The sequence below is a fragment of the Podarcis bocagei genome, assembly GCF_964188305.1.
Source record: "Podarcis bocagei genome assembly, chromosome: 17".
NCBI classification, from domain to species: domain Eukaryota; kingdom Metazoa; phylum Chordata; class Lepidosauria; order Squamata; family Lacertidae; genus Podarcis; species Podarcis bocagei.
The window spans coordinates 7,322,963-7,336,683 of record NC_138143.1 but is presented as its reverse complement, the minus strand read 5'-3'; the positions used below and the strand labels follow the sequence as shown (position 1 = coordinate 7,336,683).

Genomic DNA, 13,721 nt, shown 5'->3' with positions numbered 1-13,721 from the left:
TAAACTTCATACCTGTGGTCCATAACTGTTCCCAGTCAGCAAACATAATATTATGTCCAACATCTTGTGCCCATTTAATCATAGCAGATTTCACCGTTTCATCCTGAGTATTCCATTTCAACAGCAAGTTATACATTCTTGACAGATTCTTAGTTTTGGGTTCTAACAGTTCTGTTTCTAATTTTGACTTTTCCACCTGGAAGCCGATTTTCTTGTCCAAATTATATGCCTCCATTATCTGATAATAATGAAGCCAATCTCTCACTTTGTTTTTTAATTTTTCGAAACTCTGCAATTTCAATTTGTCTCCAAACCAAAGAAAATATGCCTTGCTTCTCCAAAGCTTGTTTCGTCTTTTAGCTACTCTCACCTCATGACTTTGGCATTGGGTCGGGTGGCAAAACAAACAATGGGTAAGGAAGGGTGCTGGATTGACATTTTAACACAAAGCCATTGCTAAAACACAGTAAGGGGAGACATTCAATTTTGCACCACGGTGATATTTCCATCATGGCCAGCAGTTTGGCTTGAATCCCCGACTCTTCCTCTGTGAGCTGTTCCGGAGTTTCTCCCAATCTCTTCCTCCACAAGCCAATTTCAGAGGGTGCACAGTGTGTGTGGTGGGGGGGGGGAAGCCTGTTGCACAAGCACAAGTCGTTGCCAAGAGCTTCCACTGACAGGACTCATTAGAGGAATCCAATGGCAACAACGCTCAAGGTCATGGTTTGTTGGCAGGTAAAAAAACGCAGTTAAACCAGTAGACAGGGCTCAGACAAACCTAATGGTTTAATACACAATGGCATAGCAGAATGTGCAGCCCAGGTGTCTGGTCTCTGTGATGCACAGATTTAGGAAGTTGCTACCCCTTTTAAAGCCTGCGTGAATCTTTAAGCAAGCAACTGCTTTTGTAAGCAGATTGACCTTTTAAAAAATGGTTCACAGCTTCTTTTGCAAAGTCTCAATGGGAAACCGTTCCAGGCAAGACTGAACTCCTTGTACCCATCAACAATCCCAGCACACCAACCAGCTTCAGCCCTGGATTGGGAGTGCTGTGGGTTTAAACCACAGAGCCTAGGGCTTGCCAATCAGAAGGTCGGTGGTTCAAATCCCCGCGATGGGGTGAGCTCCCGTTGCTCGGTCCCTGCTCCTGCCAACCTAGCAGTTCGAAAGCACCTCAAAGTACAAGTAGATAAATAGGTACCGCTCCGGCGGGAAGGCAAACTGCGTTTCCGTGCGCTGCTCTGGTTCGCCAGAAGCGGCTTAGTCATGCTGGCCACATGACCCGGAAGCTGTACGCCGGCTCCCTCGGCCAGTAAAGTGAGATGAGCGCCACAACCTCAGAGTCAGCCACGACTGGACCTAATGGTCATGGGTCCTTTTACCTTTACCTGCAGACAGCGGGGTGATGCTGCACATCTATGAAATGGAAGCAGCCTCACAATCTTTCTATGGCCCCTGGCATTATTATTACGCATTATGTGTATTATATACCACCCTTCATCTGAAAATCAAAGGGTGGTTTACAACATAACACAGGTAATAAAAACACAAATACAAACAAAAAGAGGGGGAACAACCAGAGGAAGAGAACAGCCAGAGACTAATCTGAGAGCAAGAATTGAGGACTTTCTGGGTTCACAATTAAGGTTTAGCCACTATGCTACACTATGAAAGTTCTCAAAAGGTTTGCCTCTGGGTGAAGAGAAGGATGTAATTTTTGTAGAGCAGTGAGTTTGGTTTGGAAGCTTCCTCACCATACTGAGCACAGACAAGTTCCCTCCCTCTTTCTAGAGTATTGTGCCTAACGGGGATGATTGGGAACATAGTTCTAAGACGCCCTACCAAAAGCCAGCTCTGGATGGTGCCAACTGGCTGCCACAAACTTTGCCCAAACACCTCTCTAGATCCCTGGAGCTGATCTGCAACTTTTAAAAGAGCTACCTTAAAAAAAAATAGTAATAGGTGAAGCATTAATGCATTAATAGCATGCATGCAACATTTTCAAAGCAGGTATGTCATCTAGAATACATGTATAGGGAGAAGCAAACATTCTTCATTGCTATGCACGTCTGCCATTCAAACAGTGAAAGTACAAAGGAGCCAAGCTTGCAATATGGATGCAGAGCCCACAGTGACCTCTCTCATGCTATTGAGTCTTCCACAACTCCCAAACCGTGCTCTCAGAGCTATGTTACTGTTTGTTTGCCAGGTTGCTTAGTACTAAATTTGACATCAATACAAATTTTCATGGTTCAGGGCTGATGAAATGCATTCAGCCATTGATGTGAAATAGCACATGCCATCTCTCACCAAGTTTAAAAGAGAGAGAGAATGAATCAATTAATGGTGGCTTCAGATAAGTAGAATTCTCAAGGCAAAATATTTTTTCAAGTTCAAAGCACTAGAGGCACTTTCCTTTGTCGTGCCACCCACTTCAGTACGCATACCGTAATTCCATTTCCATATCCACTTCTTCAACTTGCTTGAGATTTTATACTTATTTATATCATATCTGTCCTAGTCTCTCTTTGCTACGCTAAGTATTCTAAGATTTTTTTTTTAGCTTATGGAAGAAGTTTCATGCTTCACTTCTTTTAATCATTTGTGTTGCCCTTTTCTAAGCATTTGCTTCTTCTTGTATTATTTTTAAGACTGGTGACCAGAAATCCAGATGTCACCCTAATGACACACCACTGACTGATATTATCTGGATGTCTATGGCTATTTTCTATCAAGCCGTGCACCTGACTATTTTACATTTCCCCAGATCATGGAGAAATTCACATTCCTTGCTACCTGTTTTCATCATCCAGCAACTTTAAAGTTGCACCCCAAAATTATAGTCTGAGAGCAAAGGGGAAAGTGAGCAATTCATGCTAATAACTTTAGATGCTGGAAGCTGAGGTTTGGCAGAATCAGTCTATTATGCTCCAAGCCTACTGAGCAATAGGGTCTAAAATAGATTCCTTCCCAAACTAATAATATGGCAAAACAGAATCCTAACAGCCACACAACTCTTCTGGGGAACCTGAACTTCCCATGGGAGATAGGACACAACACTTCATGCTCCTGAAATAAATACACATGGCCCCCCTAAAGTTAATCTCCTTCTTTCCAAGAAGCAAAGATGTAACATATTCCGGATTTCATTTCACACAATGATTGTGTCACTGGAAATTGAAGATTAAATTAGTCAGGATGTAAAATTGCTTATACTGAATACTGGAAGGGGGAAAGAAAGAAGATTCCACCTAAACATTAGGAAGAACTTCCTGACAGTAAGAGCTGTTTGACAGTGGAATTTGCTGCCAAGGAGTGTGGTGGAGTCTCCTTCTTTGGAGGTCTTTAAGCAGAGGCTTGACAACCATATGTCAGGAGTGCTCTGATGGTGTTTCCTGCTTGGCAGGGGGTTGGACTCAATGGCCCTTGTGGTCTCTTCCAACTCTATGATTCTACGATTCTAAGCTAAAGCAGCAGGTGAGATGATCTGAAAAGGCTTACACCTCTGGATGCGTTAATTAAATCCAGCCCAAGCCAATGAAAGAAATAATGAAAAGAACATGGAAACCTCTCCTTTGATTTATGATTTCAATCCATTACTGTAGATTCTCCTTCCCCAAGTCCAAGAGGACTGTTGCATCAACAAGAACGAGTCTTCGTCTGTATCAGAAGAGGGCCACAGCAGATGCCACAAGGTGGAGCTGTCTTATAATTAGTCTTATTTATAATTGGTCTTATAATTGGCCCTTCAATTATTTTAAGACAAGGAAGGTGATTTTTAAAAAACAACAACCCATCTCTTGCTCATTCAGAATGTTCCACAATTAATAAGAGGTTTCCATATATGCTTTAACTAGCTTTAAACATTTGCTTCCAGCTTAAAATTAAAGCATTGTTGCTTGCCTTCTAGAAGCCTGAGGGAGTTTCTCTCTTCGCTGGCAAATAGCCACACACAATTCCCACAATGAGTTCTGTATCGTGGACCCTCAAACCCTGCTCAACAGCCAGCTGCAGAGATGAGGCTAGGCACTTTGCTGAATTTTTTTGAGGGGGCGAGGTTCCTTCGAATCTTATCAAGATAGATATTCCTTCAACATGAACAACAGCAACACACTGGCAAACAGTTTTCCCAGCGTCACATTATAGGGGGTAAATGAGGTTTGGCTTTTACAGCCCAACTCCCCATCAAGGGACCCAGCACCCCATAAATCCATTACCGGTCGGTTAAGAATGAGTGGAAGCAGGAACCAGTTGAGGAAAGCAAGGGAGATCTTTATTTTCTGTTGCAACAGAGTTCAGTGCCCCCCTTGCAAGGAGGTGAGGGGATACAGAACAAAGGTGTGAAACAACTTTTAAAGACATTAGAAATTGCCCCAGGTGAAAGACCACCTAAAAGCACATGGATGTAGTGGGGGGGGAGGTATTGCCCCACCTAAATCAAGTAAATAAATAAAAATACTTAACTAACTGATCAATTGCACAGCATTTAACTCTGTTCTGCCCCCACCCCAAAATAAAGTTTCCCCCCACCTAAAATAAGCCCTGGTTACGCCCATGCAAAAGCATCATACAAGTGTTACAGAAAGAAGCAGTCTACAATGTAAATTTGACTCAGTTAAAGGTAAAGGGACCCCTGACTGTTAGGTTCAGTAGTGGACAGCTCTGGGGACGACTCGCTTTATTGGCTGAGGGAGCTGGCGTACAGCTTCCGGGACATGTGGCCAGCATGACTAAGCCGCTTCTGGCGAACCAGAGCAGCGCACGGAAACGCCATTTACCTTCCCGCTGGAGCGGTACCTATTTATCTACTTGCACTTTGATGGACTTTCAAACTGCTATGCTGGCAGGAGCAGGGACTAAGCAACAGGAGCTCACCCCGTCGCGGGGATTCGAACCGCCGACCTTCTGATCAGCAAGCCCTAGGCTCTGTGGTTTAGACGACAGCGCCACCCACGTCCCTCACAGACTCAGTTACACAGCTGCAAATAAAATGTTTTAAATGTGTTGTAAAGTGCAATATACAAATGTGACACTAGATGAGCTATGCCAAATTCAATTTATTTTTCAAAACTTTTTTTTAAAAAGCATTTTCACAGAGTTTTTTATGTTTGTAGATTTCACCTATGACTTGTCTCCTGTCTGTATAATAATGCTTGCTGATTCCTTGCCAGTCTAAACCATTCTTTAGGAATGGTGAATACTTTGACTACAGAATCCATTGTCACTGAAATATACTCGGAGTCCTGTAGTGATTTCATGCTCTTTATTGCAGCTTGTAAAACAGTGATTGATTTGCGCCCCAAAACTCAGGCTTTTATATACATTATTTACACAATGAGTGTAAATCATTGATTCTGCTTCCCTCCTGGAGCCTGATTGGTCTTCTCCTGCAAGCCAATCAGTTGTTGCATTCAAGGATCCTACTTGCCTATTGTTCTAGGATCCAAGATTAGTACATAACAGTCACAGAACTGTTTCATTCATGCATATATATCCTCTCTTTTGACAAGTCTGCTTGGAAAGTTATCAAACCAGTTTGCTAAACCAGTTTCACAGAGGGGAGGCTAAGGAAGAATGTCCTGCTATGTGGCTGGAGGAGTCAAGGGTTCAGACATGGCTGGTGCAAGGCTCTCTGTACTATTTCAGCTATTGGTGGATTCATCAGGGAAACAGGGCTAAGTGAAAGTATCCACTGTAAATACAAATCTATATGCTTTTGTTACCATTTTAACGGAGTTATGTTGCACAGGCCATTTGCAGAAGGGCTCCTATTGCATTACCTGGTGTTACATGCAAGGGATTTGGTGTTTCGTGGACATGTGTAAATGAAGTTATCCCTGTGCATTTATACTGACAGGTCATTAATTTTTCCACAACCACTACCCTTTCCCTACAACAGTTAAGACCAATGAGCCATTTTTCTGTGTCCCACAGAGCAGAGACGAGCAGACGTCAGACTTGTAGGGCCCACTTTGTTTTTTATTAGACCCCCCAAGGTCCACCCACCAGAGCCAGGTGTAAAATGGCATCTCAGGGAGTGGAGGAAGATACAAAAAAAATAAAATAAATAAAGCAACTAAAGGCAGAGCCAATGACTTCCTGTGCCTCAAGACCCATATGCTGGCAATACCTGTATACACAAGGGGAAATAAGTTACGACAGGTCACTGATTGTAAAACCAGCCAGGAGACTTGCACAAAGTCTGGGTCAAAGGCAACCACTTAATACTCCTATTTTACAAGTGAGGAACGCAGAGACCAAGACAGAAACAGTTAGCAAAAGGTCAGCTAAACCAAATATATATATATTTTTGGTCAGGTGCAGCTGCTTTTGTGCAAGCATTGGAAGTCAGAGACCCCTGCAAATTTACAGCAAATCACCCAGAGAACTACCAGTAGGTCTACCTTCTGCTTGCCTTTACCATGAAATTGCTCCCCCCCCCCCGAATCCTTGGCAGTGCAAAAAGGCTCCTTGGCAGAAGAAAGATTGCAAAATATCACTGCATATTTTAAAGAAGTGATTGCGACAAGCGAGTAAGTAGTTGGCTCACTTCATCCCAGCGGGGTGGGGGTGGGGGTGTCACCGTCCGGTCTGTCTTCTTTCCCTGCACCCCCACTCATAGCCCACTCATGGAAGCAGAAGCAGAAAAGGCCAAATTGCAGCATCCATCACAACATTCCCACCCCACCTTTCACACCTTGTCTGGCTGTGCAGGGAAAAACAATCTGTTCATCTACTTCCAGGCTGTTCCCGGCTATATAGATGTCAGTCTTGAAGAAACAGGACTTGCAGCTAAAAAGAAAGGTAAGGCAAGAATGTCGTTCTTTCCCAGCCATTCTTCAAGGTTGAGAAGAACCCTCCAAAAATTACTGTTTCTGCGTCTAGCTCTTGAATCACACACACCCATTGCTCGGTATAGATTCGTCATGGCTACATAATAGCAGGAAGCTAATCGCCTTGGCATTTAGGAGAGCAGGAGGCTGTGCTGGGAGAGGTGCGTGGGCTCAGCATCGCAGCTAGCATTCCCCATACTCTCTCTTCTGAAAGTTACAAACACTGAGGGACTCCTAAGTGCTTGGATGGTGGGGGAAAACCACACAGCCTTGCGCTGGTTGGGTTAAGGTTAGGTATGTCAAGGCTTTGCCTTAATCACTCAGAGGCCCCATCTGCACAATTGCATTTAAAGCAGCACCATCCCGTTTTAGAAGAGTCATGGCTTCCCCCAAAGCATCTTGGGAACTGTAGTCCGTAAAGCGTGCTGAGAGTTATTCAGATATTCCAGTTCCCCTCACTGAGCTACAATTCTCAGAATGGTTTTACCATCAATTGCTTTTCCCAGTGAGCTCTGGGAACCGTAGCTCTCTTAGGGGAATAAGGGTCTCTTAACAACTCTCAGCACCCTTAATAAACTACAGTTCCCAGGATGCTTTGGGTGAAGCCATTGCTAAAATGGTATTATACTGCTCTGGATCCATATTGCAAATGGGGCCTAAGGGTGTGGAGAAGGGGGATAGCCCTTATTGAAGCTCTGAATACTTGACTGTGGCGCAGAGCTAAGAAAGATGCTCTGGTGCCCAAGGCAGAAAATCTGGACAAGGAATTCCCCATGCCCACCCATTGGCAGGTACACACATCAACACACACAGGGCACAATCTGTTAAGTTGTGGGTGAACATATCAGACGACACAGCATTTCTTCAAACAGCTCTTGTTTATTCACAGGCCAGAACAGAACTGAACTGAAGGGTTCAGCCAGCCTGCTTATATAGAGCTCCACTAGAAGGCAACAGTAACCATTTTCTGTAACTAGCCAATCACTGAACGTCACTTTTGATCCCTTATTTGCATATGTGGACCTGAACTATGTACAGTATCCCCCTGCTGGCCCAGGGTGAGAACTTCAGTACATAACACAATCTTCTCAAGTATGTTGCATGCTCTTGTGTGGCTCCTGTTCATTTCTGTGGGGTTCCCACTGCAGAACCTCTGGTGGACTCTCTGCCCCATTGTTCAGATATGTTTGCCTACCATTCATTACACTTAACGGTACTCAGTCTGGCCCCAGAGATGCTTCCTCCCAGTGAGACACTTCTGTGTCAGTTGCAGCTGCAGTTGTGTAGATATGCATCCATAAGAACATAACAGAAGAACACAACTGGATCAGGCCAAAGGCCCACATAATCCAGGATCCTGTTCTCACAGTGGAGAATCGGATGTCCATGGAAAGCTCACAAGCAGGACAGAAGCTCCGCAGCCCTTCTGGTGTTCAGAAGCATGAAATGAACCAGCCTGAAACACTGTGCAGGAACAGCAGGATTAGAACAATGTCATAACCTCCAACATTTCTCCCATGAAATTAGGGATATCCTATTACACCACCACAACAACAACAACTCTGGACGGCTTCCAACATATATAAAATCAGTTTAATTTTTTACTTGTACTTTGTAACTTCTGAACAGTCCTCAGATCTTTTGATGAAGGGTGGTATATAAATTTAATAAATAAAACTTCCTTAGACAGAGCTACCTTCAGATGGCTCAGGGGTCAGATAGCTCCATACCCTCCAACATTTCTCCCATGAAAATGGGGGTGTCCTAAGGAAAAGCAGGGCATTCCAGGATCAAATCAGAAACTGGGACGGTAGCTGTAAATCTGGGACTGGAAATCCCTAGAAAATAAGGACACTTGAAGGGTCTGCAAAAACCCAGGATGAATACTGACCAAGGCAGCAACACAGATTGTGCCAGAACTCCCACCTGCATCCAGGGCAGTGGTTTGATTGCCTGACTCATGAAAAGCCAGCTCATGCTGTAATGCAGAAATGGGGATCCTGGCATCCAATGTTTGGAGGGCTGCAGATTTCCCAGTAATTCGTTTTGTGCAGGTGAGTTGCCAATTGAAAACTGTAATCCTCAGGGGCTTATGCTACTGCTGGTCAGCCTTTAAGGTAAGCCACATGACTTAGCTGGAAATAAGTATTCTAGATAAAGGAGGAGGGATATAAACCCACAACAGGATTGTAGGCACCTTCAACATCAAGGCTCCCACCAAAGCCATCAAATTAGGTTTCAGTTCTTCAGCTCTAAGCCCAATAATGCACTGGAAAATATAACCAAGAACACCTTGCTTGGACTCCAGTTTGGCTGAGTTCTATAAATCAGAGCCTCTTTCCTATGTGTTACAGAAACTGTAAGGATAAAAGAACCCTAATAGATCACTTACAGTGGGCTTGTACTAAGGCAGACACTTACTGGGCATTCATTTTTACCAGTACTGTATTAGTCAATCGTACAGCAACTTCACTCCTGAACCTCTGCTTGCTCTCCCATCTATCTTGAGAAAAGGGGTTAAGGCAGAGCTTTCCAAACAGTGCGTCGTGACACATTAGTGTATCGTCTGCAGTGTGTGGGTCTGTTGCATGAATGCTCTCTGCACTCCTCCTGTGACTGGAAAGGGGTTAGTTTAACCTCCGGTTTGCTAGTAAAACTGAATTACTGTGTTGCAAAATGATGAATGTCTAAAAAGTGTGCCACCAACATGAAAAGTTTGGGAAGCTCTGGGTTAAGGGGTTAATAAGCCTCTGGTCCACAGATATCTGGTACTGAAGCAACTGGCAGCTGCTAGATTAGAAACTGCATGCCTCTGGAGGGAATTGGGAATTTAGAATCACATAATCACAGGACAGTAGAATTGGAAGGGACCCATAGGTCACCTAGTCTAACCCCCTTGGCAAGGCAGGAATCTCAACTAAAGCATCCACAACAGTGGTCATCCAACCTCTGCTTAAAAATCTCCAAGGAAGAAGAGTCCACCACAAGGGAGTCTGTTCCATGGTCAAACAGCTCTTACCATCAGAAAGTTCTTCCTGATGTTTATTTATAATCTCCTTTCTTGTCACTTGAAGCCATTTGTATTTTTGTTATAAACAAGCACACCTAGACATTCCATTGTTGTGCCCATAACCTAGGTTTAAGGTGCCATTTAGCTCCTAGCTTTCATATCTCAGTTTCTAACACTGCTGGCCATTGGCTCTAAATGAGAAATTAACACAGAATTGCCAGAAAGCAAGGGGAGGAATAAGCAAAGACAAGTTCTCCCAGGCATCGCTTCAATTTATAAGGTATTTAATAACAAAGATAAAACATTCTGAATTTCATCATCATATCTTTCACTTCAGCTTCACTCAATAGGCCTAACTAGGCCTGCGATTTCGGAATACAATTTTTCTCACTATGGTGGTTTTGTGAAAAAAATTCAATAGCAACTTATTTATTTATTTTTTAAAAAAGAAAGAACACGTTGCTGAAACAGACCAAAGGCCATTCAGCTTGCCATGCCTGCTGTACGCTAGCAAGCAGGAGACAGCCAAACCCCTGCTGGAACAAATGAACCAGGGACAAATGACAAATTCTAAGTTACACAGCCAATTAATTCAGCCATATCAAATACCATAGAAGTCCATTTTTATTTTTCAGACGTCATCTCTCAGCTGCATTCCTGAAATACAGGAGTATATCTGTTTCAACCCAAAAATAAATGCAGGCATCTGGGCAACAAACCAATCCATCCTCTTATTTGTATCACGTCCTTCATTGTATTTGTAATCAATTTTGCTCTTTATACTGCTGAGAATTGGCCACCTGATGAGGTATGTAACTCAACAGCTTCCTTCCATATTCTGGCTATTCCGGAAAACAGAAAGCAAGTCTGAGCAAAAATATACAGAATGCAAAAACAGTTCTACTGGATTTTGACCCAAATCCCCAGCTAGTTTGGTGTTCTGCTCCCAAAAGTGGCCAGCCAGATGTTCCTGGAAGTTCACAAGACCACAGCATCTGGACATTCAATGCATACTGTTTCTGTAGATGAGTTTTCAATTCAGCCTTCATGACTAACAGCTGCTGATAAGCCCAGCCATCCATAAATATTGTCAATTCAGAGGTGGGAAACCTTTCCACCCAAGGACTACATTCTCTTCTGGGCAAATGTCAGAGGGGGCACATGGCAGTTATGAGTGGGTGCCAGAGGCAGAAGTGGGAGGGGCAATGAATGCAAATTGTTACTGCTGTACTCTTGGCTAATTTTGGCACATACCCTTCTCTAGCAGACATCCAAGAAAGCAACAGGACTTCAAGAAAAAACATTTCAGTCGGGGAGGGGCAGGCAGGTGCATGCCAAGGGCAGGTCCAGTAGGAGATGTGGCTGGGAGGGGCCCAAGGGCCAGAAGGGAGGCTTGGAGTGCTGCATTTGGGTCCATCCCATCCATTTTAAATGAGTGGCCCACACATTATTTTTTTAGTATTGAATTTTCTAACTTAACTGCCTACTTGAGCCAGAGATGGCAAGCATGACCTACAACAGGGGTCAGCAACCTTTTCCAGCCATGGGCCGGTCCACTGTCCCTCAGACCTTGTGGGAGGCCAGACTATATGGGGGGGGGGGGTGAATGAATTCCTATGCCCCACAAATAACCCAGACATGCATTTTAAATAAAAGCACACATTCAACTCATGTAAAAACATGCTGATTCCCAGTCCGTCCGTGGGCTGGATTGAGAAGGCGATTGGGCCGCATCTGGCCCACAGGCCTTAGGTTGCCCACCCCTGTCTTACAACTTCAACAAGAATTTTAATGTGTATATTTATTACATTCATATCCCATTTCCCGCCACGGAGCTCTAGATGGCATACGTGGTTCTCCCCTTCCCTGTGATGGAGGTTAGGCTCAGAGGCAGTGGCTGGCCCAGGGTCATCCAGGGAGCTTCATGACTGAGTGGGGATTCGAACCCTGCTCTTCTAGCTCCTAGCCCAACTATACTGGCTCTCCCACTCATGTGCCACCTCAATATAGTACCCCATGGCTAGCTCTCTACTGCCTCACCTACAGCCCCTACCATAATATTTAGAATAGCTTAGCATGTAGATGTCCATGTCTCTCTGCATCCGTAGTCAGTGTGGGTAAGAAATGCTACTACATCAGACACCCCCCCCCCAAAAAAACTGGACCCCTTTTGTGCAATTTTGGAATACATACAGGCCAAGTGATTTAGTAAATATAGAAGTCTTGACAATTTGATGTAAAGACTGGAGTTTCCCATTTATTTATTTTACACCACATTTATAGGGTTGTGTATTATTATTTAAAACAAATAAAAAGGGAAAGGAAGAAGTGACCTAGACACAGATCCTGTAGCTTTAAAGACTTAACACTACAGTGAAGTCAGTTACCTTCCCGGCTCCTGCTCCTCATATTAGAAAATTCTGCACGTCACATATCAGGGATGGGAAACTTAATTGCCAGCAAAGCATTTTGTGACCTTTGCAAGAAAAGCACCTAGAGAAGCACTAACACTATTAGTGAAAGAAAATGAGAAACGAGGCCAGAACTTGAAACAATTACCAAAGCTTTCCCTGTAACCAGGAAGCAAAGGCCAATTCATTCTTGGAATCTGAAGATTAAAAAAACACCACCTTGTTCTCATTCTATAGTCCATTGTTCACCAAACCATCTATAAAAGGTCTGGGAGATGTGAAAGACTTCAACTTGCAGTGTTAACCTGCCAGAAGCCTAGAGGAGTTCTGCAGAGCTACTGGGACAAATACAGCCTATATTCAATTTACAAAAAGAAAACCTTTCAGTTTGACATGTTGTATTAAGGGCTTTCCATGTTCACTCAGGCTCCAAAATGCTAGGAAATTATAGCTGTTAAAAGACCACAACAACCGTAGAATATCAATATGGGCTAAATGATGCTTCTATATTTTTAGGACCTACCTTATTCTTACGACTATTTGTTTTTAAGCATTTTTAATGTTGTAACCTACCCTGAGGCCTTATGGTGAAGGGTGGGTAATAATAATAATAATAATAATAATAATAATAATAATAATAATAATATAGAAGGAGGAAGAGGAGCATGGACTTTAACAGGTAATTTTCCAGCATTTTGGTGTTTGAGCAAACATGAAAAGCACTCATTCTTTTTTTGTTTAATATGTTGTACAGTATTAAGTGAATTTGATTACATTTTGAGAAGCCCATGCCCACAATCTCTCTCATCAGGCAAAGCAAGCTTGACATTAAAAATGATAAACTAATTGGACAAAAAAGAAGAAGGGACCTCATTAATAAGATATCGCACATCATTTAGAAGAGTAAGAATTCACATGCAACCTTACATTTGCCTCTTAAATATATAATCTATTAAGCGAATTAAGGTTAGAAATAAAGGTCACCCATCCTTTTCTCCTAACCACACTCTTGCCTCTTTATTGGAATTGCCAACTTTGGGCGGCTGCCACTGCTTTTTTGCCTGCGACAATTGGTTCGTTGGGTAACATTAGCAGGGGATCGTTTCCATGCCATCCAGTCATCCCAATTTATTTCTGCAGATTGTATGGTTGTTAAAGGCACAAGAGCAGGGGGTTCTCAAGTCAACTGACAAGACTTGCTGTTAAAGGTTGCAATGAATAAAAAGGAAAATAATCAGATAAAGCGCAAACAGCCAATACAGTGGTACCTCAGGTTAAGAACGTAATTCATTCTGGAGGTCCGTTCTTAACCTGAAACTGTTCTTAACCTGAAGCACCACTTTAGCTAATGGGGCCTCCCATTGCCGCTGCACCATGGCGGTGTGATTTCTGGTCTCATCCTGAAGCAAAGTTCTCAACCCGAGGTACTATTTCTGGGTTAGCAGAGTCTGTAACCTGAAGCGTCTG

At 43.3% G+C, this 13,721-nt stretch overlaps 1 protein-coding gene across 2 annotated transcripts in view; it reads right to left on the bottom strand.

The window, feature by feature from the left end:
• Window positions 1-13,721, bottom strand: part of PDE4A (phosphodiesterase 4A) — a 346,813-nt gene that overhangs the window by 236,979 nt on the left and 96,113 nt on the right. The window lies entirely within an intron of this gene.